This window comes from Oryctolagus cuniculus, chromosome 11 (assembly GCF_051225735.1).
Source record: "Oryctolagus cuniculus isolate XC-2025 breed Fujian yellow rabbit chromosome 11, ASM5122573v1, whole genome shotgun sequence".
In the NCBI taxonomy this organism is placed as follows: Eukaryota; Metazoa; Chordata; class Mammalia; order Lagomorpha; family Leporidae; genus Oryctolagus; species Oryctolagus cuniculus.
Genome location: NC_142877.1, coordinates 81,919,237 through 81,946,437, shown reverse-complemented (window position 1 = coordinate 81,946,437; position 27,201 = coordinate 81,919,237). Strand labels below are relative to the sequence as shown.

The 27,201-nt window shown below is 38.6% G+C and overlaps 1 protein-coding gene and 1 pseudogene across 10 annotated transcripts in view; both read right to left on the bottom strand.

The window, feature by feature from the left end:
* The window catches only part of SYT1 (synaptotagmin 1), a 619,940-nt gene that overhangs the window by 380,961 nt on the left and 211,778 nt on the right, over positions 1 to 27,201 (bottom strand). The gene's annotated exons all lie outside the window — the stretch shown is intronic.
* On the bottom strand, positions 20,501 to 21,001 carry LOC149123546 (oocyte-secreted protein 4A pseudogene; annotated as a pseudogene).

The window sequence follows — 27,201 nt, the reverse complement described above, 5'->3', positions numbered from 1 at the left end:
AGAAAAGGGTTGAATTCCACCTCTACAGTTCAGGGAACACTGGGAAGCTGCTGAGCTGCAGAGCACAGGAACCGAGGTGGAATTTGAACAGAAACGCTGTACCCGGGCCACAGGGATCTGGAGCTATTTAAAGGACTGATTTGAACTTGGGGGCAGTGCTGAAAGCCACGTGTTGAGACCACACAGACTACAGCTGTATGGAGATGAGGGCTGCAGGATCTAGGCAGTATAAAGTGTGACAGAGTGTTAAATGGAGGGCGATTTGCAAAACAAAGTATGGGATTAACAAATATGAGTATCAGAGTCCTGATGTGTGGTGTTATTTCGAAGGTTAACCAATTGCTAGTAAAACCATGGGACTTGATTAGAGGTTTTGTGAAATAAAAATACTCCCCGTGTCTCGGTCTCAGTTGCAAAATGCAAAACGTGTGGAACCCAACACGCTACGGAATGCAAGTACATTGCGGGAACTGAAACACACGTACAGAATGTGAAAGCATTATTATTTATAGAAGGAAGGTAATGACTGGAATGAAAGTAGAAATTTTAGTTAAACAAGCAAATGATCAAAATTGATGATATGAGTGTAAATAAGGCTTGGACTAATTAACTTGCTCATTATTTTTCCTTGCAACAGCAATGATTTTATGTTTAGTCTACAAGTGTGCTGCTTGTACATATGAATATATATATATATACATATATATATATATATAGAGAGAGAGAGAGAGATGCATGTGCAGAGAGGCAGGGGGAAGGAGAGACAAGCAGAGAGAGGTGAGCAGACACATGCAGTGAAAAGTCATGCTTTGATCAATGCCAAAGAATTAATTCTGCCTAATGACAAATTCTAAAAGAACAAACGAAAGAGTTGCCTCTCCCATTCCTCTCTCTGCTCTGACTCACTGGGCTTTCTGCCCCCTGATTAGCCCAGCATTCTGGCTCAGGCATTTTCACCACCTATCCCTTTAGCCAGGAAGGTTCTGGGGGCCTGGATCACACCCTCACTTCCTTCAGGTCTCTGCTCGTACGCCTCCTTACCGCAGAAGTCTTCCCATGCACGCATAGAATGATGACTCACTCACTTGCAGCAATTTTCCTAACCAGCTTCACTTTCCCTCATAGCATATGTTACCTTAGAGTAGATGCTTCTTTTGACCTCTACTTTTTGCCCTTCTCCACTAATATGAGTTATCAAATTAAAATTCAGGGTCCTAGGTTTTCATGAGCACTTAGCTGATGCAAAGTGTGGTATGCTGAATTGTGCCCTTTCTTCCCAAAGATGGGTTGAAGTCCTACCCCCTGGAATGTGTGAGCATGGCCTTATTTGGAGACAGACACTTTGCAGATGTAATTACGTTGAGGTCATTTTTTAGTGAGTGGATCTTAAGCCCATTAGGACTTGTGTTCTTCTAGGAAGACAGGAGAGACACAGACACAGTGGGAAACCGTCACGCTCAGAGAAGGACTGAGACTAGCTATCCTGTCACAAGGCAGCAGAGTCCTGCAGATGGCAAATACCCGAGAGGCAAGGAAAGATCCTTCCCTAGAGGGGCTGGGGAGACTTCACCCACCTGGCACCCTGATGTTGGACTTCTAGCCTCCAGCACTTTGTGAGAGAATAAGCTTTTATGCTATAAGCCATGAAAATTCGAGACTAAAATAAAGATTGAAAAAAAAAAAAGAATAAAAGAGGAGAAAAACTTTAAAAAAAAAACCTGTTAGTGATGTACACTGGGGTTTTAAATAGAAGTGTAACCTCAAGTATAAGTATAACCATGATGCGGATTCACAGTAACAAATGATGCCACATTTCTAAGAGAAAAAAATTTAGAGATGAAAAAGAGTTAATGCAATGTAACTAATTGGGCTAAAAACTGGAGTCTGAAAATCCTACTCTGACCTTCTTTGTCCTTGGGCAAATTAGTTAGCCACCAATTTCTCTCCATCAGTTATCAATAAAAGGAAATTACCTTACAAGAGTGTTAGGACTTTAAAAAAATCTATAAAGATTTTGAAGACAAAGATCTTAAGACTTGACAGCTGCTCTTCCTGCACTGATACGTGTCTAGTCTCTTACATCTATCTTGGTTTATTTGTATACCAAACACTGCGGACATCGGTAGGTCTAACACAGTGGTATAAAATGGCAGAAATGGGTGACAAACAGCGTTCAAAGGATAGGTTTTGGTTTTAATGGGACCTTATTATTTATCTACAACTCCTCATATAGCTTCTGAAAAATTTAAGAGACTGTAATGAAAACATCAGAAAACTCCTAGGACACTGTGAAGCATGTGCAAGTTATATTGGGACATCTCTTTACATTTATTTTGATTATTTATTATTTACTCAATCTGTTGGACAATGAGAAACTTAATTATATTAAGTTTTTCCATTTTGTATCTCAAAGCAGCAAAGTAAACATTTTTGGAAACAGATAAAAATAAAATTATTTTATCTTAGTACAAAATGTATGCAACTGGAAACCATTATGCTTTATGAAATAAGCCAGTCTCAAAAAGACAAATACTGTATGTTCTCCCTGATCTGTGGTAACTAATGGAGCACCTAAAACATAATCTGTTCAAGTGAAATTGACACTTCAAGATGCGATGATTTTGAATAGCCCTTGTCTTGACTGTTGAGGAACAGTGTGGGTTTTTTCCCAAATATTATTTTTTGAACTTTTTGCTTAGTGTAGGGTTAATCTTACATGTATAAATTAAACTGAAAATAGATTTTTGTAAAAAAAAATAAAAGTGGGAAAAGGAGAGGGAGGAAGAAGAAAGGTGGGAGGGAGGGTAGGGTGGGGAGAATCACTATATTCCTAAATTTGTATATATGAAATGCAAGAAGTTTATATATCTTAAGAAAAGGTTTCTAGGTAAAATGGTATATATAGAGAGTAATAAGATGCTTACATTTTCCAAAAGGATTGCATTACAGAAAGGAATTTCAACCTCTGACAATATCCATTGCTCATATTTACCATATATTCACTATCAGACATAAATGTACATTTTTCCATCAATATTACATGTCAAGATGAGTGTAAAGGGTATTTAGTAGAGACCATTCTATATATCAGGGATCCAAATATAATTATGGAAAAAAGAAATGTGTATATTTAAGTATAAAAAGAACATACCAAAAATCAAAAGTTTCTAAATATTTTTTAACTACTATATTTAAACAAGAGCTTAAGTCAAACTAATGACCTTAGTTACATTTGTAATATATTTTGTAAAGCCTAAACAAATAGAAAAACTGGTTTACTTATAAATTTAATTTTCATTTTCTATGGTTTATACATGAAACCTTTGTCAGAACTACTGCCTATGTCCTTGTTTTCTCATTACTTGTTACTGTTTATTGATGAGTACCTGCAACTGAATTCTTTCTTCTGAATATACATTAATTCACTATCATAATTTCTACATAAAACTATAAATTATTAATGTCCTTTCATTTATTGAACTCCACAGCTTTGATTTTTTTCACTCTCTTTGAGTTAAATATGCAGAAAAAGTATTAAAATGGTGGGTATTTACACTTGCTCTCTGACATCGACGAACACAGGTAAATTGCCCTGATCTCAGCTGTTACTATTTATGATAAATTAAAGGTTTTTATTTGATGGACTAGATCATAAAAGAACATTAGAGAGAAATAAGTAGAGAGTTAAAGAAATAGCAATATTTTCCTCTCTTGACTTTCTTCTTCATAGTCCATAAACAGAAGACTGGGGAAAAGTAATTTTAATATAAGTCAAGAGCCTTTATACTAAAAATCACACATACACACACACAGGGGTCACTCCAAATAATAAAGTTTAGATTAATTTGCATAAAAATTGTATCACCAAATATTTAAAAAACTGAGAATTAGTTTTAGAGGATGATGCAATGTTGTCTTCAATAGAATACTTTTTTCTCTGTGAAATATGTAAAAAGTTACATTGTTTTATATAAATATTAGGATGTGAGATAATTATCTGCACTTTTCCATTTTTCATACATCTTGTTTCATATAGATATTCTGAGGGAAAGCTCTTTAAAACTCTACATCACTGACAAAGCAAATTGGATTTAGCATTTCTGCTTGATTTCTTGTGAATGTAACATTAAATGTCAGTTGAAAAAAGCTATTTGTCAAATAAAAGCATACTGTTATAGCATATGAAAGGGACAAAGATATTATCATACCAGGATTCCTGGAACTCATTAAAATGTATGTAAACTGGGAGAAAGTAAACAACATATAAAAGGGAACTTAGTGGTCTAGTTCAAATCAGATAATAATATTAAATGCAAAAAAAACAGAAAGAATTATATTCTTTAAAAATCATTTGCTCAAATATCTGCTCTTGTTTTAGATGCCCATTTTGAGTCCTGGTGGCTCACAAATTAAATTTTTCTATAATGAACAATAAGAAGTGTCAAGAATTCATGACTAGGCACTTAGTCATACATGTTGATGTTATAATACGTAGGGTCTGGAAGATCACTGGTACTTGCAAATAAAAGAGAATTGTAATTTAAAGTATTAATTAAAAATACTCAGCAGTCCATAAGGAATATTCTATAGCAGTGCAGGATATGGTTTTGCTAGCATGAGTAATATGCAAGTATCTTTCAAAGAAAAGTATCTGTAGGGATCTCATGGCATGGCTTAATGAAAGAAACTGTGCCTTTACAGCGGAAGGGGTAGCCTATGAAAACGCTTTTATTTTGAATGATCAATGCTAAGTAGTGGTTCTGAACTCATAAATCATAAAATACACACATTTGTAGATTATTGAAAATAAAAAGGAATTTAAAAAACTGTCCTGTGGTACTCATGAACCCTTACAACAACAGATTCTAGGACCCTCGGATAAAAAAAAAAACAAAAAAACAAAAAAACAAAAAACAACAATAAAGTAGTAAAAAAAGAATCAATAAGGTTAAACTAACTTCTTAAGTCTTGCCTTCATGAAACAGTGAAAACCATTCATTCTTCCTGAACTCCTCTACCCCTCAGTTCATGGACATCGCACATCCTCCCAATATTATGTAATTATTATACCATTTAGTCTAGAAAGAAACTCCTCAGTAGGGTGACAAAGGTGCACTGACACATGTACACTCACCAAAGGTTAATCTTTCATTGAACCAATGTACTGACGATTGAAAATATTTGGGCCAGAGTAGGAGGAAAATGTGATACACACATTCAAACAATGGGTACCCTTTTTCTACAAGGCATTTATTTGCTGTGTGATATCTATAAAGTTTTCAAAAATACTATCATAAGGAACAAACAATCCCAGGATACATCTACCACTCTTGAACCCCAGAAGAAGTTTTCCATTTCAACTATTGGAAGAATATATCACCAGAGTATTTCATTTTAGATTTATTTTATTAATTTGAAAGACAGAGTTACAGAGAGAGGTAGAGAGAGAGAGAGAGAGAGAGAGAGAGATCTTCCATTCGATGGTTCACTCCCAGATGGCCACAATGGCTGGAGCTGTGCCAATCTGAAGCCAAGAGCCAGGAGCTTCCTCCAGGTCTCCTATGTGGGTGCAGGGGTCCAAGGACTTGGGCCATCTTCCACTGATTTCCCAGGCTATAGAAGAGAGCTGGATTGGAAGAGGAGTAGCTGGGACTAGAACCGGTGTCCACATGGGATGCCTGCGCTTCAGGCTAGGGCTTTAACCCTCTGAGCCACAGCGCTGGCCCCCAGAGTATTTCTTTCAACTTCCATCACCAAAGGATTAGGCCCAATTATCATTAATTGTTTAATAATGAAACTGATATCCTATTCAAGTATTAGATCAGATATCAGATAAGAGTATGCTACAAAACATGCTTCTGAGTAATTATGACCCAATGAATTATTTTAGACATTTTTTTTTTTTTGACAGGCAGAGTGGACAGTGAGAGAGAGAGACAGAGAGAAAGGTCTTCCTTTTGCCATTGGTTCACCCTCCAATGGCCGTCGTGGCCAGCTCACCGCGCTGATCCGATGGCAGGAACCACGTACTTATCCTGGTCTCCCATGGGGTGCAGGGCCCAAGGACTTGGGCCATCCTCCACTGCACTCCCTGGCCACAGCAGAGAGCTGGCCTGGAAGAGGGGCAACTGCGACAGAATCCAGCGCCCCGACCGGGAGTAGAACCCAGTATACCGGCACCACAAGGCGGAGGATTAGCCTAGTGAGCCGCGGCGCTGGCCTAGACATCTTTTTAAAGTTTGATTTACTAATTGGACTCTCCAAAATTGAAGTCAGGAAACAGAGCTGTCCAGTGCACTAGAGTTCCATTTGGCACAAAACCAGAGTGAAACTTAATTTGTGCCGTTTTGCATGGCTGGGTTTGACAAGTGTGTTTGTGTTTCATAACATAGTCAAAGATCATTTGTAGATTGGATTTCTGCACTACAACCCAAGTTAAGACTGTAGTCCAAGCACAGCAAGAGCTCTGGGGATGAGAACTTCTACCTTCTTCCAGGTTTGCAGCTTGGCTGACACTTGTGGAACTGAAAGCATACAGGTGATACTACCTAATAAACTCAGCCCTAAAACATGGAAGCATGTAGCACATTCTACATTAGTTCCTACTTGGTCTATAAAGTTTTGAGCAAGTATGTTCTAAGACTATATATATACCATAGGCAATTTGATCCTAAGGGAAGATGTGTGCTAGAGCAAAGGGTTATAGAATTCTGGCTCAGGTGCCCAAGTCATATACTAGAGCACCTGGGTTCAGTATCTGGCTCAGGCTGCTGCTTCCAGCTTCTGGCTAATGCATACTTGGGAGGCAGGGATGATAGCTCAAGAAATGGAGTTCTTGCCACCCATGTGGAGAACTAGATTGAGTTCCTGGCTCCGAGTTTCAGCCCCAGCCTAGGTACACATTTTGGGGGAGTGAACTAGTAGATGGGAGCTCTCTCTGTCTCTCAAAAAAATTGGGAGGTAATTTAAGTGAATCTGGTGTCCCTATCCGGTTTCCCCCAACAGTCTTATTACACCCCTGAGGATAAGAGTACAATGAGAGCATTAATGTTTTGTCTGGAAAACTCTACATTACAAAACCTCCTTATAAAAGAACTGCTAGACAGAATCATCTTTGGCCCCACTTGCATTCGTATCTTGTTAGCTATTTGTTTCAAAGTTTATATAAAGTTGTTTGGAAAAATGAAGCTTTTATATAATCTTAGCTTTAATTTTTTTTTCTCTAAAGATCTCCAAGTAAAGCATCTTTAGGTTAGAAAAAAGGACATAGAACTGACCTTCAAATATGCCTGTATATCAATATAGTTTCACCATACTTTTAATATTTAAATAGCATTGAAGTACTCATCTCCAAATTTCCATACAATAATCCCTTCACACTCTTTCTGCTCAACAAAAGAAGCAGCATTTAAAGTCAACTGTAGGAGTATATAAGGACTGTATTTTTGTACGAAGGGCACTTCAATGAGTGGATAGGCATTAGGCATATCACTTTGATAATTGAAAAGTGCTGTTAACCAACTTTATAACATTAAGCTCTCCTTGATATTTCAAAGAATTTTGAAAAAAATTTCTGTTCTTTTGAAAATGCAAATCTATTTTTATAAAATGGGTTGAGTCTTAGAATGGGCCAAACTATCTTGCCTGTCACATCAGATAGGTTTCCCCAGCATTTGGATATGATTCAAAATCCTTTAGGCAATGTCTAAGCAGTACTTATATTATGTGTATTTCTGATCTATCTCTGCAAGTCTTCAGGTTTTATTCAGGTTTCAGAAACAGTCATGAAGACTCAGTAGCCCCATTAATATTTTTTAAAGCACTAAAATGGGATCGACTTGGAAATGTGATTACTTGTTAAGGGTCTAAGATAATGGATTATCTGAGAGAAACCAACCAGAGCAAGAACAACTGGAAGTTTTCATTATAACAGGTAAAAACCTGCCTCACGTTTCCCATATGCCTCTTCTTTTGAGCACCTTTTATGTACCAAACATTATATTAGGTATATTATAAACTTTATTTCTCCTCAGGCAATAGTTATTATTTCTATTTTACAGATTCTGTATTAGACTAATTCACAGTATTTTCTGTAAGGAACCACTATTACTTATGATTTCTGGGCACTGACTCTACTCTGTCTCCACACATGACCATCTGGCTTCTGTGTCAATGAGTTTGGTTTGAGAGCCAAGAGGTGTGATGCTTAATGCTAACCAGAAGCACAAGGGTATTAAATCTGAGAGTTTCTGGAATGATGTAGTACATTGGGTGTATGAGAGTGCAGTGCTGCAGAAATAATTGAGCCTTTCAGGTCTGGTTTTACACCCAATTCACAGGCAGCTGTGAGATCCCTCAAGGACTCTGGAAATCAAGGGAAGCTACTCTGTGATAGACTTGTTTGACTCTCCTGTTTGGTAACCTGGATGCTGGTAAAACATTGTATCCTTAGCTCATTAAATTGGGAGCATAATCTTGCTGTCTGAATGTAAGCATGTGTGTCAGTGTGTGGTTTGCGGGATTGTGTGTGGGGATGATGCATGTGGTGGAGTCTGGACATGTGCATATCCTAGTGTGTCTGTGAACATGTGTGCATGTATGGGGTCTTTTTCTCCAATCCGTAATCCAAGTATTCAGGTGAAATATCTCTTTTTCCATCTTGTGAAAAAACTCTTCTTTTATAATTTTTACCGCTGCTTATCCAGGGCACTTATTTTTCCTCTTCATTCCATCTTTTTTTTAAAATCTTTTTTCAATTTTCTGCTGATTATCAACTAAACCATAAGATACTAAAGAGAAGGAACACTCAAACCAATCTCCATAGCATCTTTATGACAGAAATGCACCAAGGCATTAAAGGTTCCTTTCTCATTGTGTCATTTTGACTGTTTTATACATTTCAATTGATAATTGGGACACAGGTTGCTCAGATTTGATCCAGAAATTGGGAAGCAATTATTGATATATTTCAAGGTAGTACAATAAATATCAAAATCATCCCTTTTTATCCTCAAAACATTTTAACTTTTCCTGCTTATCTTCTTGCCTACAGTGACTGCAAACTTTTATTCCCGGGATATTTGTGATTCAGTAGCACAGAGACAGGAAGACAAAGAGGATGTCAGCTCTATTTGATGTGTTCTCCAGCCACAAGGAATGACCATATGGCCAGAACTGAGTCCCAGCAGAACAAAGCCCCCTCTGCCACACAAGGGCTCTTTGAGTTTTTAACGGGAATGTGTGAAGAGCAGTAGAACTGCAGCAAGGAATCCTTCCAAACCTGAGAGTGAGAAAATATTAGGGCATTTCTTCAGACTGGAGAGGCTGAAGAGGAAAAAGGTAAGGGAGAAATGAAAGAGCATACCCAAGCAGGAGAATGAACAGAAAGTGGGGTGAATGTGCGGAGTGGCTCCTACTAGGAGCACTTTTATTAGGCATGCAAGTGAGTCTAATTAGCCTCATAACGACCACAAAGAAAACACAGGCACATCTCCATAACCTCACACACATACACATTTATGGTCAAGACTGGGTGATAAATTTCATTTGTCTTCTTACTTCAACTCCACATTATCAAAACCTAGAAAAAAGTCTTTCTACAGTGTGTTAGCTAAGGAATGAGCAAAGCTGTCATTTTCTCACATAAGAAAGTAGAAGTATATTAGTACGAAGGAAAATAAAATTTCAAACTAGTGTAACAAAAAACGTCTAAGGCCTGACTTCTCATCTTATATAAAACTATTTTCCTAATCTTTGCTGCTAAAAATCCCTCTAAAATAATCATTTTTCAAAATAAATTGTTTTATTAAAGGGAACCAATAGGTTTTTCAAGAAATAATATGTGATAGGTTGAACTGTTACATTTTTATTCACAACCTTTTCTTCCTTCCTCTCTTCTTGCCCATCCTTCATCTTTTCCCACTCATTCCTCCATCCCCTACCTTCTTCACCCCCTTTCTTCTTCCCTCCTTTCTTCAAACATTCTTTGAGAGCAGCACCCAGTACCAGCACAGGCTCTTGGAGGGATGAATAGTGAAATAGTATTTATTAACTAGTACGTGTTAACCCTTTGTGCTCCAAGTACGGATTGCTGCCTGGGCTGGTGTGAGGGGCTGGCTGATTTGGTTCACATTCATAGGACCAGATGCGTCCTGAAGCAGCACCATGTTCCTGGGTGCTCCTGGGATTATGGAACAAAGGGAAAAACTAATACTGCTTAGGAAGAGGTTAGATCAGGAAAAGTGGAGTCAGAGTCGTAAGTCGAAGCCCTGATGTTTTGAAAGAACATAGTATTTTCTAGAATATGAATACGTTGGCTTAGAGTTCCCACAAGGGGAACACTAGTATATGTGAGGCTACTCTACATGCTGTTTTTAACCTGTCTTCTGTATTTAGACATTTTTGCTTGTTTTCTTTACTCATTTGTAAAACTATCTCTAAGTTATCTCTGAGAATCTGGTGTCATTGGGTTTGGAAATACTGGTGATGAGATATATAGTTATTACTCATTTTCCTGATACCTTTATAACACAATCATCTTACTCTCCCTCTTTCTGCCCCCTCACATTTATTCATGTATATGAATGAACAGTGTGTTTTGGCTTCTAAGGATATATGGGGACAGGCTGCACAGGCTGGAGTGTGTTTAAATGGCAGAAATTCTATGGGCTGGGGTCCTGATAGGATCCAGCAGGAAACAGCAGCTATTTAAGTATTTTCGGAGCAGTCTTCAGGTATACAATTTGTTATCCACCAAAATTACTGCGCAATGCTTTAGGCAACTAGTTTATAGGTAAATCAAATCCCACAAATCCATCAAGGGCATCAACGGGCAGGATACTCGGCTACCTTCTCCCCCAACAGAACAAAAACATGATGTAGTAGTGGTAGGAATGAAGGCATTATTACAAAAGATGCTAGTATAATAAAGAGTCATATCTCATCAAAAGGAAATCCACAATCTATTTCTGAATCCAGAGCCTCCCTGGAGTCTCACGAAGAGTCAGCTAAAATACAAAAGACAGGTAGCAGAAGTTTCAGGTTGAATGAGGCACTCTCTGTGAAGCTGCTCGGTAGACTGCAGAGTGCTCTACAAGTCCAAAAAACAGGACCACGATCTTAGACCACCAAAAGTCAGCCATGTCTAAGAAGACCCAGGTAATCACTCCTGTTTTGGGCAAGTTAATTAGTCTATCAGAATCTTAGCTTCCTCATCTGCAGAATGAGGCACTGACATCTACCTAGCAGCCAGGTCAAAACCATTGATAACATGTGAAAATTACCAGGCACAGATCTTGGCAAATGCTGGGTATGCAAAATGGTAATTATTTTCATTATAACAGACATTTGTAACCACCAGTTTTAGAAAAATCCCACACAAAAGCTTTCTCTTGAGTTGTGCTCACAAAACAGGTATGTGTAATTCAAGCAATCTTGTATTCCCGATACACCCCAAATTAGGAGAATAGCAGTGACTTTACAGTTCACATTCCAGTCTGCATGGGGTATTTCTAAGAACGAAGCTCAAGCCTTTAAAGAATAAGAGGTACATTGGACTGTCTGGAAGAAGAAAACAAAGAGAAGAAAAATGAAGAATGGAGAAAACACAGTCTTGGATGGCAGCAGCCCAGGGCGAGTGGGCGATTTTCAGAATGATAATAAGCACTCACCACCCCACGTCTCAGGGCTGCTCCAACTTCATGCACAGTGGGGAGCCGTCTATGCTCTACACTATCAAATTGTACATGCAAGTTATTTGTAACAGAACATTGAAAAGTCAATGAAGGCAAACCTGGTAGGCGGTTACTGTCAGAAAACATCTGAATCAATAGGACACTATCAGAATTGTCTTTCCCAAGCAAAACACAGAACTGTATTAACCAAAAGCATGACAGCACTGTGAAATTTCCTCACTCCAGTAACTTAAAGCAACATAGACCTTGGCGTGTGGGCTCTCGGGCCTTACTCCACAAGTCAGAAAATAACAACAAAATGTTATTAGGGGCTGTGTGATTGAGGACCACCTGAGAGATGTGTCGGTTCTGCACAAGCACAAGGTCACACATTTTGGTCTGCAATCATTTCTAGAATGTGATGACATTAGAAGAAACTAAGGTAAGCTAATAAAATGTCTTTTTTCCAAATGTATCTTTTTTTCCCTTCCTACTACTGTTCTGTTACTAAGGAGTCCTCAAAGTGGGACTTAACCAGGGAAAAACAAGAACAAAAACATTTTAACTATTATTTTCCATTGCTTTAGTTCAACCTTCAGACACAATAATTTAACCTTCATGATCTCATTGCGGCCTCAACCCTGATCAGTCATTGCCATGTGTGTTACTCTATTTTTTATCAATCAAAATGGAAAGTCAACATGGAGGTAGGTCATGTAATGTCCATACAGAATGTCCCTTCCTTCGTAAAGCTTCCCAGGCAGTATTAAACTTCCATAGCACTTCTTACCTTTCAACTATGTTATACTGTCAGTAAAGTATCCACAAGTTACACTAAAACGTGAGTTATTCCAGGATAGAGACTGTGTCCTTTCGATGCTGCTTGCCCAGCAACACGGCTGGCAGGTAGGGGAAGTGTGAGGTGACAGAGCAACAGCCTTGTATCTTGGAGTCCTGCTCTCACATTCCAATTCTGTCAGTTATTAACTGTGAAAGTCACTTAACCTTTCTGATGCACCACTTCCCCAATAAATGCTAGCTGAAAAATTGTTAGTAAGCACATCAGGAACGCTCGTTCAAAGTGTGAAGGCATGAAGAGATTATTTCCTTCTTATTGCTGTAAGATTCAACCAGCAATTCTTGAAAATTAATATGCCATAATATGCACATTAGCAGTTAAATGGTAGTATTAGAACACTTGAGGGCTATACATTTGTACTCCTACTTTGAATTTTCTTGCAAGTTTTATTTATTTATTTGGAAGTCTGAGAGGAAACAGAGAGAGACAGAGAGAGACAGAGAGAGAGAGAGAGAGAATCTACTATCTGCTGGTTCACTCTGTAAATGTCCACAATGGCTTGGACCAGGGTTAGGCTAAAACTGGGAACCAGGAACTCAATCCAGGCCTCCCAGGTGGATAGCAGGGACTTAACCACTTGAGTCATCACCTGCTGTCTCCCAGGATACACATTAGCAGGAAGTTGCAATGAGGAGCTTAGTTCAGACTCAATCTCTGGTACTCTGATATGGAGTGCAGGCATCCTAAGTGCCATCTTATCTACTGTGTAAAATACCCATTCTTGCATTCCTATTTTGAATCAGTATGCCTTTCCTTATTATTCAATTTATTTTTTAGAGAGATGGTAACTTAAAGATACCCCCAGCTCCATAAACCATCTAAATAACTGCCAACATATAAAAAATGATAATTAGATGAAGATTGGCTAATTCCAGTCTGAGTAGTTAAAATGTAGCATATTTATGATGTAGAAACCTTGAATTACCTTAAATTCATGTATTTATTTTGCTGATTGCCTATACAGGACTGGATTTTCCTGATTAACTTCAGGGTTTATGATAGAAAGAGAAAGCTGTTCTACAAATTAGGAACTCTATATGCATATCTTATCATTTTGGTAGGGATTTGGCAAAAGGTCATACTATAGACAACTGCATTTTTTTCAACAAATTATAAGGTAAACAGCATATGCATCCACTGGGATATTATTTTGCCCTAAAAAGGAAGAAATTCGGCCGCACACTCTAATAAGAATGAATTTCAAGATGACATTCTAAGCGAAATAACTCAATCACAAAGAGGACAAATATTGTACGAATGTACTTATATGAGCAGGTATCCACAGTAGCCAAATTCATAGAGACAGAAAGCAGAATGACGGTTGCTTGGTGTGTGACAAAGTGGGTATCTGTAGTTATTTCTTTAATAAGTATGTAATTTCACTTTGAGGAAATCACCTGTTTTCAAGACAGGTGATTGTGATGACTGTACAACGGCATGAATGCACTGTTTGTCCATGTGTCATATAATTTGTGCAGTAATGGAGTTTTCTGAACTGGAATCTTTTTGCAAATTCCCTATGAAAAGGTAAGATGTAAATATGCAAATATGAGTTCTTAATTTGTAGGGAATCTCTTTTATTATTTTATCAACACTGAACTGTCCACTTTAAAATGGTCACAATGGTAGATTTTATGTGTATTTTACCACAATAAAAAGTATGAAAAAATGTAGATTTTATAAGGCTAAAGATAGTGTTCTTGAAAATAAAATCTTATCGATGGGGCTGGCACTGTGGTGTAGCAGGTAAAGCTGCCGCCTGCAGTATGGGCATCCCATATGGGTGCTGGTTCGAGTCCTGGTTGCTCCACTTACGATCCAGTTCTTTGCTACGGCCCAGGTCCTTGGGCCTCTGCGCCCATGTGGAAGACTCAGAAGAAGCTCCTGGCTCCTGGCTTCGGATCAGTCCAGCTATGACCATTGTGGCCATTTGGGGAGTGAACCAGCAAATGGAAGACCTATCTCTCTGTCTCTGTCTCTCTCTCTCACTCTCTCTCTGCCTCTGCCTCTACCTCTTTCTGTAACTCTGCCTTTTAAATAAATAAATAAATCTTTTTTTTGTAAAAATGATATACTAAGCTTTAAAAAAATCTTATTGTAGTAGTGTTTTGGAACTTGGATCAATGTAGTTTGAGTGAGGAACAAAAGAGATCAGAGAGACTTTAATAGAGCTACTGCCATAGTAGATGTAGCCTAAAATGTTGTCACTTTGGTTAAATAGCACGAAGCACCTATGCTGTGCCAGAGTCAAATATCATTTCAGTGAAAATTCAAGAAACAGTTTTCACACATCTTAAGAGGACAGGTTTTAGTAATATAAAGACCTACATATATATGCTTAACGTGTATTGGCTATATGACTTTGAGCAAGTTAGTTTGCCCTGCAGAATTTTCTTCACAATTATGAAATATGGATAGAAATACCCACTTCATGGCCGGCACCGCAGCTCACTAGGCTAATCCTCTGCCTGCGGCGCCAGCACCCCGGGTTCTAATCCTGGTCGGTGCGCTGGATTCTGTCCCCATTGCCCCTCTTCCTGTCCAGCTCTCTACTGTGGCCCAGGAAGGCAGGGGAGGATGGCCCAAGTGCTTGGGCCCTGCACCTGCATGGGAGACCAGGAAAAGCACCTGGCTCCTGGCTTCGGATCAGCACAGTACACCGGCCGCAGAGGCCATTAGAAGGTGAACCAAAGGAAAAGGAAAAGGAAAAGGAAAAGGAAGACCTTTCTCTCTCTCTCTCTCTCACTATCCACTCTGCATGTCAAAAAAAAAAAAAAAAAAGAAATATCCACTTCACAGGAATTTATGATATGTGAAGCTCTCAAAAGGGAATAAGTCCTCAGTTGATAGCATCCACTGCTGTGTTTTTATTTTTGTTTTTGTTTTTTTCCCATAAGCCTTAGGGCAGAGATAGGGGCTGGCAAGGGCTACATGACAATAGTCTAGCCTCCCCATCCCACTTTCATAATTGTTGATACCAGCACAGAGGGAGCATAGCATTTTTAAAAATCATTTCTGGTAGGGTTTTTTTTTTGAAAACACATTAATTATACTTATTGAAAATTATGCTAAAATGAAAATTTGATTATTTTCTTAATCTGAGTTGTCAGCTACAAGGAGTGGTATAGATAATAGAAATAGGGGGCATCATTTATGTATTTATCTCATGAGTGGATAGTTTTATATTTTGACTATTTAAAAGAATGAAAATTGCAAGGTAGATAAGAGTATTGTTTCATCTCATACTTTACTTTCTGCATTACAGGAAAAAAAGTACACATTTAATCTCTTGGACAAAGCTTCTTTCATAGACTTCACTGCACCCACTGGGACAGCATATATTAAAGAAAGAAAGAAACAATGGGCTCCTAACTGGGGGACTGAAGGAAAAGGATGCTGCTTCTAAGGGATCCTCACTTCTCTTTGCTCCTGTCTCCAATTATCTCTACCCAGATGATCTGCCCTGGTTGGGGGTCTGTGCTGGGGGTCGTCAGTGCCCTGGTGTTGAGGTGGTAGGACCTAGAACAAGCTGATGAGATCACTAGGGACACTGCCCTTGGCAGGGATTAACGCTCTTCTTGTGGAACAAGACAGCGCTCCCAGGAGTGGGTTGTCTTGAAAGACGAAACCTGACTCCTGCTGTCTTGCCGCAGGTTGGCTTCCTTTCACCAGAGCTCCATGCTAGGATGCAGACATGGGGGCCTCAGCAGAGCTAAGTCGATGGCGATGCCTTGCTCCTGAATCTCTAGAACTGTGGGCTAAGTAACTCTTCTCTTTACCCAGCCTCATGCATTTTGTTATAGCAATAGAAAATAGTCTAAGATCCATGTAGGTTTATGGATCCAGTGCCACACACTGCCCGAGATCCCTGAGGTCCTTCGTTTATTTGGGTGTCCTGTTGCAGTAGGTGGGGACCACAGAGGGTACAGGATGCTGGTGTGGACATTCAGGCCCAGTCTCCAGTTTCTTAGCTGTCTCACCCTAGCAGCTGGACTGAGGCATCTTGATCAAGAGAAAAGTGGGTTAGGAAATATGAAGTCAAAGCCACTTTAAAGAAAGAAAAGGCAGCTTGAGAATATCAGACAGGAAACAGAATTACATCAGTGTCGCTCCCCCTCTTCGTGGAGGAGCAACACAAGACCCTGCGCTGTTCTTTCGTCTGCTCGGCCCTCCCCGGGTTTGCTGCTGGTTCTTCCCGGGTTGGCTACTATCCCTTCCACCTCCGTGGAAGGGCAGTTCCCCCTGGCCACATTCCCCACTTCCGCAGGGGAGCGGCACACCGCCGGCCGGCTCTCTCGGGGGCTGCACAGGTGTTCCTTCAGATAGATGTTCCCCTTAGATGTTCCCTGGTGCATGCCGTCTCTCTCCTCCTTTATAGTCCTCCTCCGCCAATCCCAACTCGGCTGCCCACACGCCGAGTACGCTGCTCTCCAATCAGGAGCAAGTCCTACAGTTTATTGGTTGAACTGGAGGCAGCTGTGCGGAAGCTGTTTACTTCTCTCCCAGCGCCATATTGTGGGAGAGCAGATGCATAGAATAAGTCTTAATTCCAGTAACTCAGTCTAGTCCGGTTTGCTCCCCACACATCAGGACAAATGCAAAGGTGAGGAAGCATTAGAAGGCCACGTGGAAAGCCGGCTTTCATTGTTTTTCCGATGTTGGATAGGCTGATGGAGCATCCGGGAAGATGGAGGGACATTTTAATCTTTATTGCCTCTCAGTCATCCTGCCCTCATCCCTAAAAGATAAATATTGTGCTTCATCATAAACTGGATTTTCACAGGTTTGTTTGTGAGACCATTCTAGGTGCATATCCACTTATGAAATGGAAAGAAAATGTCTTAAAACAAACATGGGCATACAATCCTTTCAAAACTTGTGGTCGGGCTGTATTTCCTCCATTCTTTCAGCTGTCTTACTTAATGACAAAGTGGGTTTTGCCTTTATAACACACATTGATAACTTTAATTTTTGTTATGTTTAGGAACAGTGGATAAATGAGGGAACCTCAAAAAGTTCACAGAAAATGTATATAATGAAAAATTGCCTGGATTTCTAAAATGTTTGAGTCAAAAATAAGCTTATTCTTAAATTTGTTTTTCAAAACAAACTTTTTGAGTTCCCTTCATATACAATTATGGAAAGCCATGATTTTTCTAGAAATTATGTCAGTAGATACCTTTAGATAATTTTTTTTTGACAGGCAGAGTGGACAGTGAGAGAGAGAGAGACAGAGAGAAAGGTCTTCCTTTTGCCTTGGTTCACCCTCCAATGGCTGCCGTGGATGTGGCCGGCGCATCGCGCTGATCCAAAGCCAGGAGCCAGGTGCTTCTCCTGGTCTCCCATGGGGTGCAGGGCCCAAGCACTTGGGCCATCCTCCACTGCACTCCCGGGCCACAGCAGAGAGCTGGCCTGGAAGAGGAGCAACCGGTTCAGAATCCGGCGCCCCGACTGGGACTAGAACCCGGTGTGCCGGCACCGCAAGGCGGAGGATTAGCCTATTGAGCCACAGCGCCGACTCTCTCTTTAGATAAATTAAAAATCCTGAACTCTTTAACATGGAGGTATTATAAATGCAATATACAGAACATTTTTTTTGACAGGCAGAGTGGACAGTGAGAGAGAGACAGAGAGAAAGGTCTTCCTTTGCCGTTGGTTCAAAAGCATAATTGTTGGTATGAAGGAAACCTCGTTTAAAAGTAGAAAAAATAACGTTCAAAATGAAGTGAAATCCAAGACTAAATCCTTCATAGTTTAAATATTGCATAGCAAATAAAAAATAAGTAACTTTCTGGAAGATATTATAGTGATTGTGTCAATTCTACATGAAAACATAAAATGAATAAGCAACAACCCTGGGCAACTTGCAAAACTGCTGCTAAGAATTATTTCTTACAATATATTTCAAGCTATTGAAAATTCATATAATACCACTTAGGGGAATCTTATGTGTTACAATCCAATGTATTTTGAGCATTTGTTTACAGACCTTTTTTCCTTAGTCTGAAACACTTTGTACAAATTCATAAACAGCAGCTTTGCCAGGATCCTTTTAAAAGTAGGAAACGAAGACAATAGCAGGGCTAAGCAATTTATATTAACCATAAGAACAGGGGCATGAAGTGCTCAAATGCACAGTGAAGCATATGCTTACCCAGACTTTTCATAATTTAGAGTGGGAAAGAGAGAAAATTGTCAGTAAATTATGTAATGATTCAATGTTAAAGAAAGGAGAAGACTTCAGCTATTGCTCTAGGTTGGTAGAAACTTATCTTCAGAGGCAAAACAAGACCCCAGATCAAAAGGGGGAGTGGTGTGAGTACTGATACTCATTGTCAGAATTATAAATGGGTTTCATGGTATTTGCAAAAGAATGCCATTAATAATAAAGCTAGTAAAAATAGTGGCTATGAAAATTCAACAGAAGATAACTAATCAAGGCACTAAAACAAGGGGAAACTCATAAAATATCCTTTATCATGGTCAGAAAAGCAGCAAAATAAGTATTGTTGGTGCTAGTGATTTCTTCAAAGACTAATTTTGTGATTTCAAATTCAGATGTCATATACAGAACTGTATTGTTCTTTTAAAAGGAGAGTTGCTATGCAATGGTATGACTGCCTTTAACTTGAAAATGGTTCATGTAATCACATCTATGGAGCATAACTTATTTTAGGAAAACTGCTCAGCCTACAGTTTAGTTTCAGTCTACGTACCTTGGGGAAAAAGACCCCATCTGTGACTACCAAAAAATAATTTTAAGGTCAGGTAGAAAGCCTTCTTGATACCTTTCAAATCACAATATATATTGACTGAATTTACTTATTGGGTAACAAAGACTGGCTCTTTGAAAGGCATTCATGCTACTGACATTGTCTAAATTCTGTATTTGTTTTAAGAAGCAAGAGGCCCTCAGGAAGGGGCTCCCGGGGGGTCCTCCTGACTCATCCCAACATCCTACTCTGTCAAAACTAAATTTCATCCTGTGTTCTAGATTTCTAGCCAGGCCCCAGATCTCCTCTGCTTTCCTTCATACTTTCCTTTCCTCTTTATTCTACATAAATGTTAATGTATTTTATAAATTTTAAAGAATGCCCCTTAATATTACAAAAGGAGTATTTTTAATGGCAACAAAATCACTATATACTGAAGTTAATGCATTAACTTCTGCCATTAGCAGCTGAAAGACACGGTTGCCATTCTCAGAAAAAATCTATCAAGGAGGCTTTTTCATTCTTAATAGATGAGGATATTGAGATTCAATTTACATTGTTTCCTCACAAAGCGGCAGAAACAGGATGTGTACACAGCATTTTCACTTATTATAAACATTTTTAATTACAAAAGAAATAATGCAATCCAAAATAATGTGCTGGTATAGGCAATTAAGTAAACAGATTATAATGTTACAACAGATTAAAACTAACTACTCATATGTCTGAATCATTTCATTTAATTTCTTTAACTTTGGACTTTATATGGTTATCTTTAAAACCATGAGTGCTTGTACTAAATAATTCCATCTTCATCCCATTTAAAACTATGCAACTTGTATTCAGAGTCACAAAAATGTTAAGTGTTTTTTGGAAAAAATTAGAACAATAGCAATGCAAGATTCCAAATCAAAGATTCATAAGAGTTGCTAAAAATAATGGACCGAATTTCATCAAATAACTTTGATAGTTAACTTAAATATAGTACCTACTATCAATGAGAAATTGTTACATAAATAAAGGTACTGTATATCTTGAATTCAAATGAGTTACAGAGATGATCACAATCACTTACTAGAGAAATTAGGACATATAGAGGTCATCCAGATTGTCCTGGAAGTAGTAGAATTGTATTTAAATAAAGCAGAATTTCCAAAACCAATGCTTTGCTACAAGATTCAGACTCTCAAAAAATACCATAAGTCCTAAATTACAGGTTACCTGTATTATGAGTAACAGTGCTTGTATTTTACCCACTATCCCAAGGAAAACGACAAAACAATCAGCTCATCAGTAAAAACATAATCTACTTGACATGTTGAATTTTTCTTTTCCACTGGCCCCCGAGATGTTTCTCCAGATGCACTACCATTACTTTCTGCTTCTTTTGATGTAAAGGTAAAAGAAAGCTTTCTTTGGATAGAACATGATATTGGGACGTGACCTCTGACATTTAGAAATACTGGTTCATATGAAACTGAACTCTCAATAAGAATACCCCATAGGCGTTCATATTTCCTGATGCCACAAGAAGTAAGAGTATAGATGAACTCGAAGTAACTAGGCAATATTCTGCTTATGGGACAGCCAGTTCCAAGATACAGCTCATAAGGTTGTGGTTGCAGTTCATCCACAAAAGGTGCCCTCCTAATTTTGACCTGGAGCCAGAATTCACTACAGGCTACTAACAAGTCTTCTCCACCATGAGCAGACACAAGAAGCAGGAGGAGCCCTCCCAGCACATTAAAGATCTTCATGGCTTCCAGATCTTGAGCCAAAGTGTCACAGGAAGCAAGAGAGGGAAGAGATGTGCAATTCGGGACATGCTCAAGCTGACTTACCTCAAACGGTAGAGTTAGAAACATACCAGGGGATTCCAATTCAATCCCATCAAGGTGGCATGTACCAATGCCATCTCACTAGTCCCAGTGATCAATTTCTGTTCACAATTGATCATAATGATAGGACTAAGAACCAAAGGGATCACAGAAACAAGAATAGTGTCTGCAAATACTAGCTAATAGAATAAAAAAGGGAGAGAATGATCCAACATGGGAAGTGAGATACACAGCAGACCCATAGAATGGCAGATGCCCTAAACAGCACTCTGGTCTCAGAATCAACCCTTAAGGCGTGTGGATCTGGCTGAAAAGCCCATGAGAGTATTTCAGACATGGAAAGCCAAGACACTCTGGGAAAAACAAACAAACAAACAAACAAACAAAAAAAAAACCTAAATGAAAGATCTCCACGAGTGAGATCCCAGTGGAAAGAACGGGTCATCAAAGAAGGAGGTACCTTTCTCTGAAGGGAAGAGAGAACTTCCACTTTGACCATGGCCTTGTCTAAAAATTATCAGAGTCAGTGAACTCAGGGGGCTTCCATAGCCTTGGCAGCTCATGACAAGAGCCTAGGGTGATTCCTGATGCCATAAACAAGAGTGTCAATTTGTTAAGTCAACAACAGGAGTCACTGTGCACTTACTCCTCATGTAGGATCTTTGTCCTTAGTGTACTGTACATTGAGATTTAATGCTATAACTAGTACTCAAACAGTATTTTTCACTTTAAGTTTCTGTGTGGGAGCAAACTGTTGAAATCTTTACTTAATGTATGCTAAACTGATCTTCTGTATATAAAGAGAATTGAAAATGAATCTTGATGTGAATGGAAGGGGAGAGGGAGTGGGAAAGGGGAGGGTTGCGGGTGGGAGGGACGTTATGGGGGGAAAGCCATTGTAATCCATAAGCTGTACTTTCGAAATTTATATTCATTAAATAAAAGTTAAAAAAAAAACATAATCTAATCTGACCATGGTTAATCTGATGACTGTCTGAAAAAGACAACCTATTACTGCAAGTACTGAAGTAAACATTCCAATATTTGGAATTACTCAAAATAGACATTATTTGAAGACAAGGACTGTGCTTTGTTTACTCCTGTATCTCCAATGTCTGGAATAACATATACAACAAGTATTTAACAGCAACTGTTCAATAGGCAGTGAAGAAAAAATAAAGGAAGTAATCTCCAAAATTGTACCAAGATTCTTCAAGATAGTAAGTTTAGACACAGCAGTATACACAGAAATCTAAGAAGTATATGCTTTGAGTATGCATTTTTCTTCTGTATGTTACAAACACAATCAATAGTGTTGTTTTCCTTTAGGTTAGCTTTTTATTTAACTTACAGCTGTAATCCATTTTTACTTTGGTTTTACTTTTCCTATCAAAAATATAGTTTTCTTTAATGTTTAAATTCTCCAACTTCAGTTTCGTTTTAACATCTTCAGGAAAACACACATGATGAAATCTAATGTTCACTTGTAAACATTAAATAAAAATATGTACACATTAAGTGTTTTGCATAGACAAATTACTTTACATAGACCAATACAATATTTTTAAAGTGATGTCTCCTTCACTTTTCTACCCTTCTAGCCATGAAATCTTCCTAGAGTAAGACGAAACAAGCTTTGCTTCCATCAGATGTCCTAATCTTTGCTTTGTTAAGAATGATAACTTACAAAGGGGAAGTTAGACACATTTGAGTTCAAACAGTAACTGTACTGCTTCTAGCTCTCATCTTCATTTTCTTAATCTTTAAAACCATAATAATAAAAGGAGAAATCCTTTAATAAATAAATAAAATTTATTCCTATTCCTGGTATAGCACCTGACACTAAATAAGAGGCTATTAAATGCTTCCTTTCCTTTAATAGCTCCCTGCCTTTTATATATGAAATGTCTTAGGAATAAGCATGGACATACTGATGATGATTTAGGATAAGTTATAAATTCAGGAAAAAGGTATTTTTTCCCTGTATGACCACTGTTGTTTAAAGCAGAAATCAATCAACAACTTTGGTTTTGTATGATACATTGGGCTCCAAACACAGTTATGGCAAATTTTGACAAAAGGAATTTCTCTTTACAATAATACAGTATATGGTCTTTTGTAAAAGATAAATATCCAAAATGTACAAGAATATACCACTTCCAAAGATCCCCATAAGTCTGAGTTTGATCACAGAGAAACTTGGGGGGCAGGGTGGTCAGATTTTGTTCATTTTGCACAAGATAAACCAGAGACTCAAACAGACTAATTTCTGAACTGATGGCAGATTGTATGTACCTATCATTGTTCCACTTGGTTTTCATCTGGTAGTTTGACAGCTATGTGCTCTCTAATGTCACTGTGTGAGTTGAAGTCAGACGAAGCCAAGACCTGGATTCTCTGTTGCTGCCCCCATCCCTGCCCTGTACCGTGTCTACCTCTGTATCTATGTTCCACTAAACAGCATCCTGCTAGAGTTAGATCAAGACAAAATTTTACAGAGGTAGAATTTAAACAAATAATTACTTCTTTAAAGTTTCATTTGAGTTTCACTTGCAAGAAGTTTCAAAGAAGCTTCTGGAATATTCTGAGACCCTTATTTTTCATCTAGCATTTCCATTCAATATGGCAGAATATTTCTGAGTTCTGCCAGTACATATGAGAGCTTGGGTAAATGACTTGGCCTATCTGGCCCTCTATAAATGAGAATATTAGAGGAGGGAATCTCTATAAAATGAAAGTATTAAACAAGATAACTTCTAAAATTTCTCCAAGTACCATATGACTATTATACACATAACACACACACACAGGCACACACACAGATTCTTTTTTTTTTTAATTACAGAGACTGATACTTCTAACAGGGATGATATAACTAAGTAAAATTTGTGAGAGGTATTTGCAGATAATATTTATTCTCCAATGATTACAAAATGTTTTACTGATTAAAATTTTCCCTCCAGTAGAATCTTTCTTACTGAAAAATCCCTGCTTAATCTGCTGTACCAGAAAAGTTAGATTGTTAATAACAGCCATGATTTAAATGAGAACATCAACTCCCAGTAGTATTTAAAGAGTTTCAGTAAATCTAGGATAATATGAATAATTTCTAAGAGGTATGTCTGAGCAACTGAATGGCTTCTTAAATGCATTATTTTAGCTATTATTATTATCCAGTGTAATCAGAGTCTATTGAGAGCAAACCCATGAAGTTCTTGACAGTATCACAGTATAATCAACAGTTGAGAGGAAAATACTACTTTAAAGCACAATTTCCAATAGTCTTTTCTTCCTATCATTTCTTTCGTTTTTAGCACAAAAACTCTTTTTGTGAAATACGAATGCAATGCATTCAACAATACATTAGGAATATAAGATACAGTTTTCAAGGCAAACACAGGAGGTTTGTACAGTTTTATTTTACTAAAATTTTTCATTTACAGACTTTGATTCAAAACATTATAAAAACTTACGCATTCTCCATGAGCTAGCCCCACAGGAAGATACTCCACACATAAAGATGAGAAGTAGTCCCTATACGGATATGAGACTTTCTTCTAAGTACTTGTCAATCACTCAACTAATGCAGTCTATGGAGGTTATAACATGTATTAAAAGTTTCTAAAATTTTAGCCCAACTGAAGGCATTTCTTGTCATAAATATTTTATTTATTTAAAGGTATAAGCTACATTTTCCTAATTATATAAGTTCAAAATAAGTCATTTTCACGGTATATTATTTATGAGTGATTTTGCAGAAACTTTTTACATAATACACACTTAAAGACCGAGATGAAAAACTGTCCCAAACCACAAAAAATGCAGCAAAAAGAGGCACGATATCTTCCTTGGAAAGACTTATGTTATTTTCTCTAGAATTGTCCCACAGAACCTATCTTATTACTTGAGATTCCTCCAAATTATGCTACCATAAGTCATATTTTTTTTTTAAATTTTTTTTTTTTTGACAGGCAGAGTGGACAGTGAGAGAGAGAGACAGAAAGAAAGGTCTTCCTTTGCCGTTGGTTCACCCTCCAATGGCCGCCGCTGCAGCCGGCGCACCGCGCTGATCCGATGGCAGGAGCCAGGATCCAGGTGCTTTTCCTGGTCTCCCATGGGGTGCAGGGCCCAAGCACCTGGGCCATCCTCCACTGCACTCCCTGGCCATAGCAGAGAGCTGGCATGGAAGAGGGGCAACCGGGACAGAATCCGGCGCCCCGACCGGGACTAGAACCCGGTGTGCCGGCGCCGCAAGGTGGAGGATTAGCCTATTGAGCCACGGCGCCGGCTCATAAGTCATATTTTATCAATTAGGAAAACTAGAGTTCATATCCAAAAACTTCCATATGTCACACCTGAACAACAGACCACACAACTTGTATACAAATAAATAAGATCAGGAAACTAGTTACTGATGGATTTAAACCGTGAAACTATACTAAGAGGACTAAGAAATTAGGAGGGAGTAAAACAGATACCCGGCTCTTGAATAAGGAACTTAAACCAAATGTTACTGATTCTGCCATTTGAAAAAACAAACTTTTATGGGGTCCAGGAATATCCCTTTCCCTGTATCGGGGGCCATGACATCCATTAACATTAGCTACAAGGCCAGAAATATACTAAGAAGATGGAGAGGGGAGGAGAAACAAGGGTTCCACATCCATGTCCATAAAAACTCCAGTCTGAATACAGACTGGGTGCTCAGCTCTTTCCTGAGGCATCTGCCTGGTCTGTAAGGTGCATTCTCTTTAGTAAACTTTGCTACCTCATTTATCACTAAAATGTAATAATAATGATAAAATAAAAAATAAACTCAAACTTTAAAAAACGTGTAATGTACAGAATTGAAGTTACAGTTAAGCACTGAATTATATACCTCAGAACAAAATTTTAAGGGAAATGGATAGAAAAATGTTGATGTTTTGCACAATACCTTCAGTTGACTTTCTCTGGTTAATAAAATGATGGGTAATAACCCTGTCTAAAGTAAATTTCATTTTTTTTTTGACAGGCAGGGTGGACAGTGAGAGAGAGAGACAGAGAGAAAGGTCTTCCTTTGCCGTTGGTTCACCCTCCAATGGCTGCCACGGCCAGCGCACCGCGCTGATCCGAAGCCAGGAGCCAGGTACTTATCCTGGTCTCCCATGGGGTGCAGGGCCCAAGGACTTGGGCCATCCTCCACAGCAGAGAGCTGGCCTGGAAGAGGGGCAACCAGGACAGAATCCAGCACCCCAACCGGGACTAGAACCCGGTGTGCCGGCACCGCAAGGCGGAGGATTAGCCTATAGAGCCACGGTGCCGGCCCTAAATTTCATTTTTTTATCTTTAAACTCTTTCAGATTAGCACATTATTTTAAAATATATATGATATAGGGGCTGGCGCTGTGACTCACTTGGTTAATCCTCCACCTGTGGTGCCGGATCCCATAGGAGCACTGGGTTCTAGTCCCGGTTGCCCCTCTTCCAGGCCAGCTCTCTGCTGTGGCCCAGGAGTGCAGTGGAGGATGGCCCAGGTCCTTGGGCCCTGCACCCCATGGGAGACCAAGAAAAGCACCTGGCTCCTGCCTTCAGATCAGCGCGGTGCACCTGCCACAGTGCGCCGGCCACGGCGGCCATTGCAGGGTGAACCAATGGAAGGAAGACCTTTCTCTCTGTCTCTCTCTCTCACTGTCTAACTCTGCCTGTCAAAAAAATTATTCAAAAAAATATATTTGATATAAACATATGACTTTTAAATTATTCTTCTTTCCAGGGCTATGCAAACATACTCATATCCTGCTGTGAAACCTCAAAACAGACTTTCACATATTTCGAATTAATTTTTGAAAAATCAAAGAACGGCATTTCAAAGAAACTTTAGATTTTAAATTTCATAATCGTGGGTATAAAAATTGTAAATGGAAGGTCACTTATCCCTACAACAAAAACGAAGAGAATGCTTTGTGCCCACTGAAGATGCACGTGGTAATCTATAGCCAGATAAGTCAAAGAAGATCCTATTGTTCCTGTTCCTCTGATATTTAAGAGGGAAAGAAATTTCAGATATATCTTTTTTATACAATCATGACTATGATTAATTATATTTATTTTTTCAAATTTAGATGTGATTATGCATT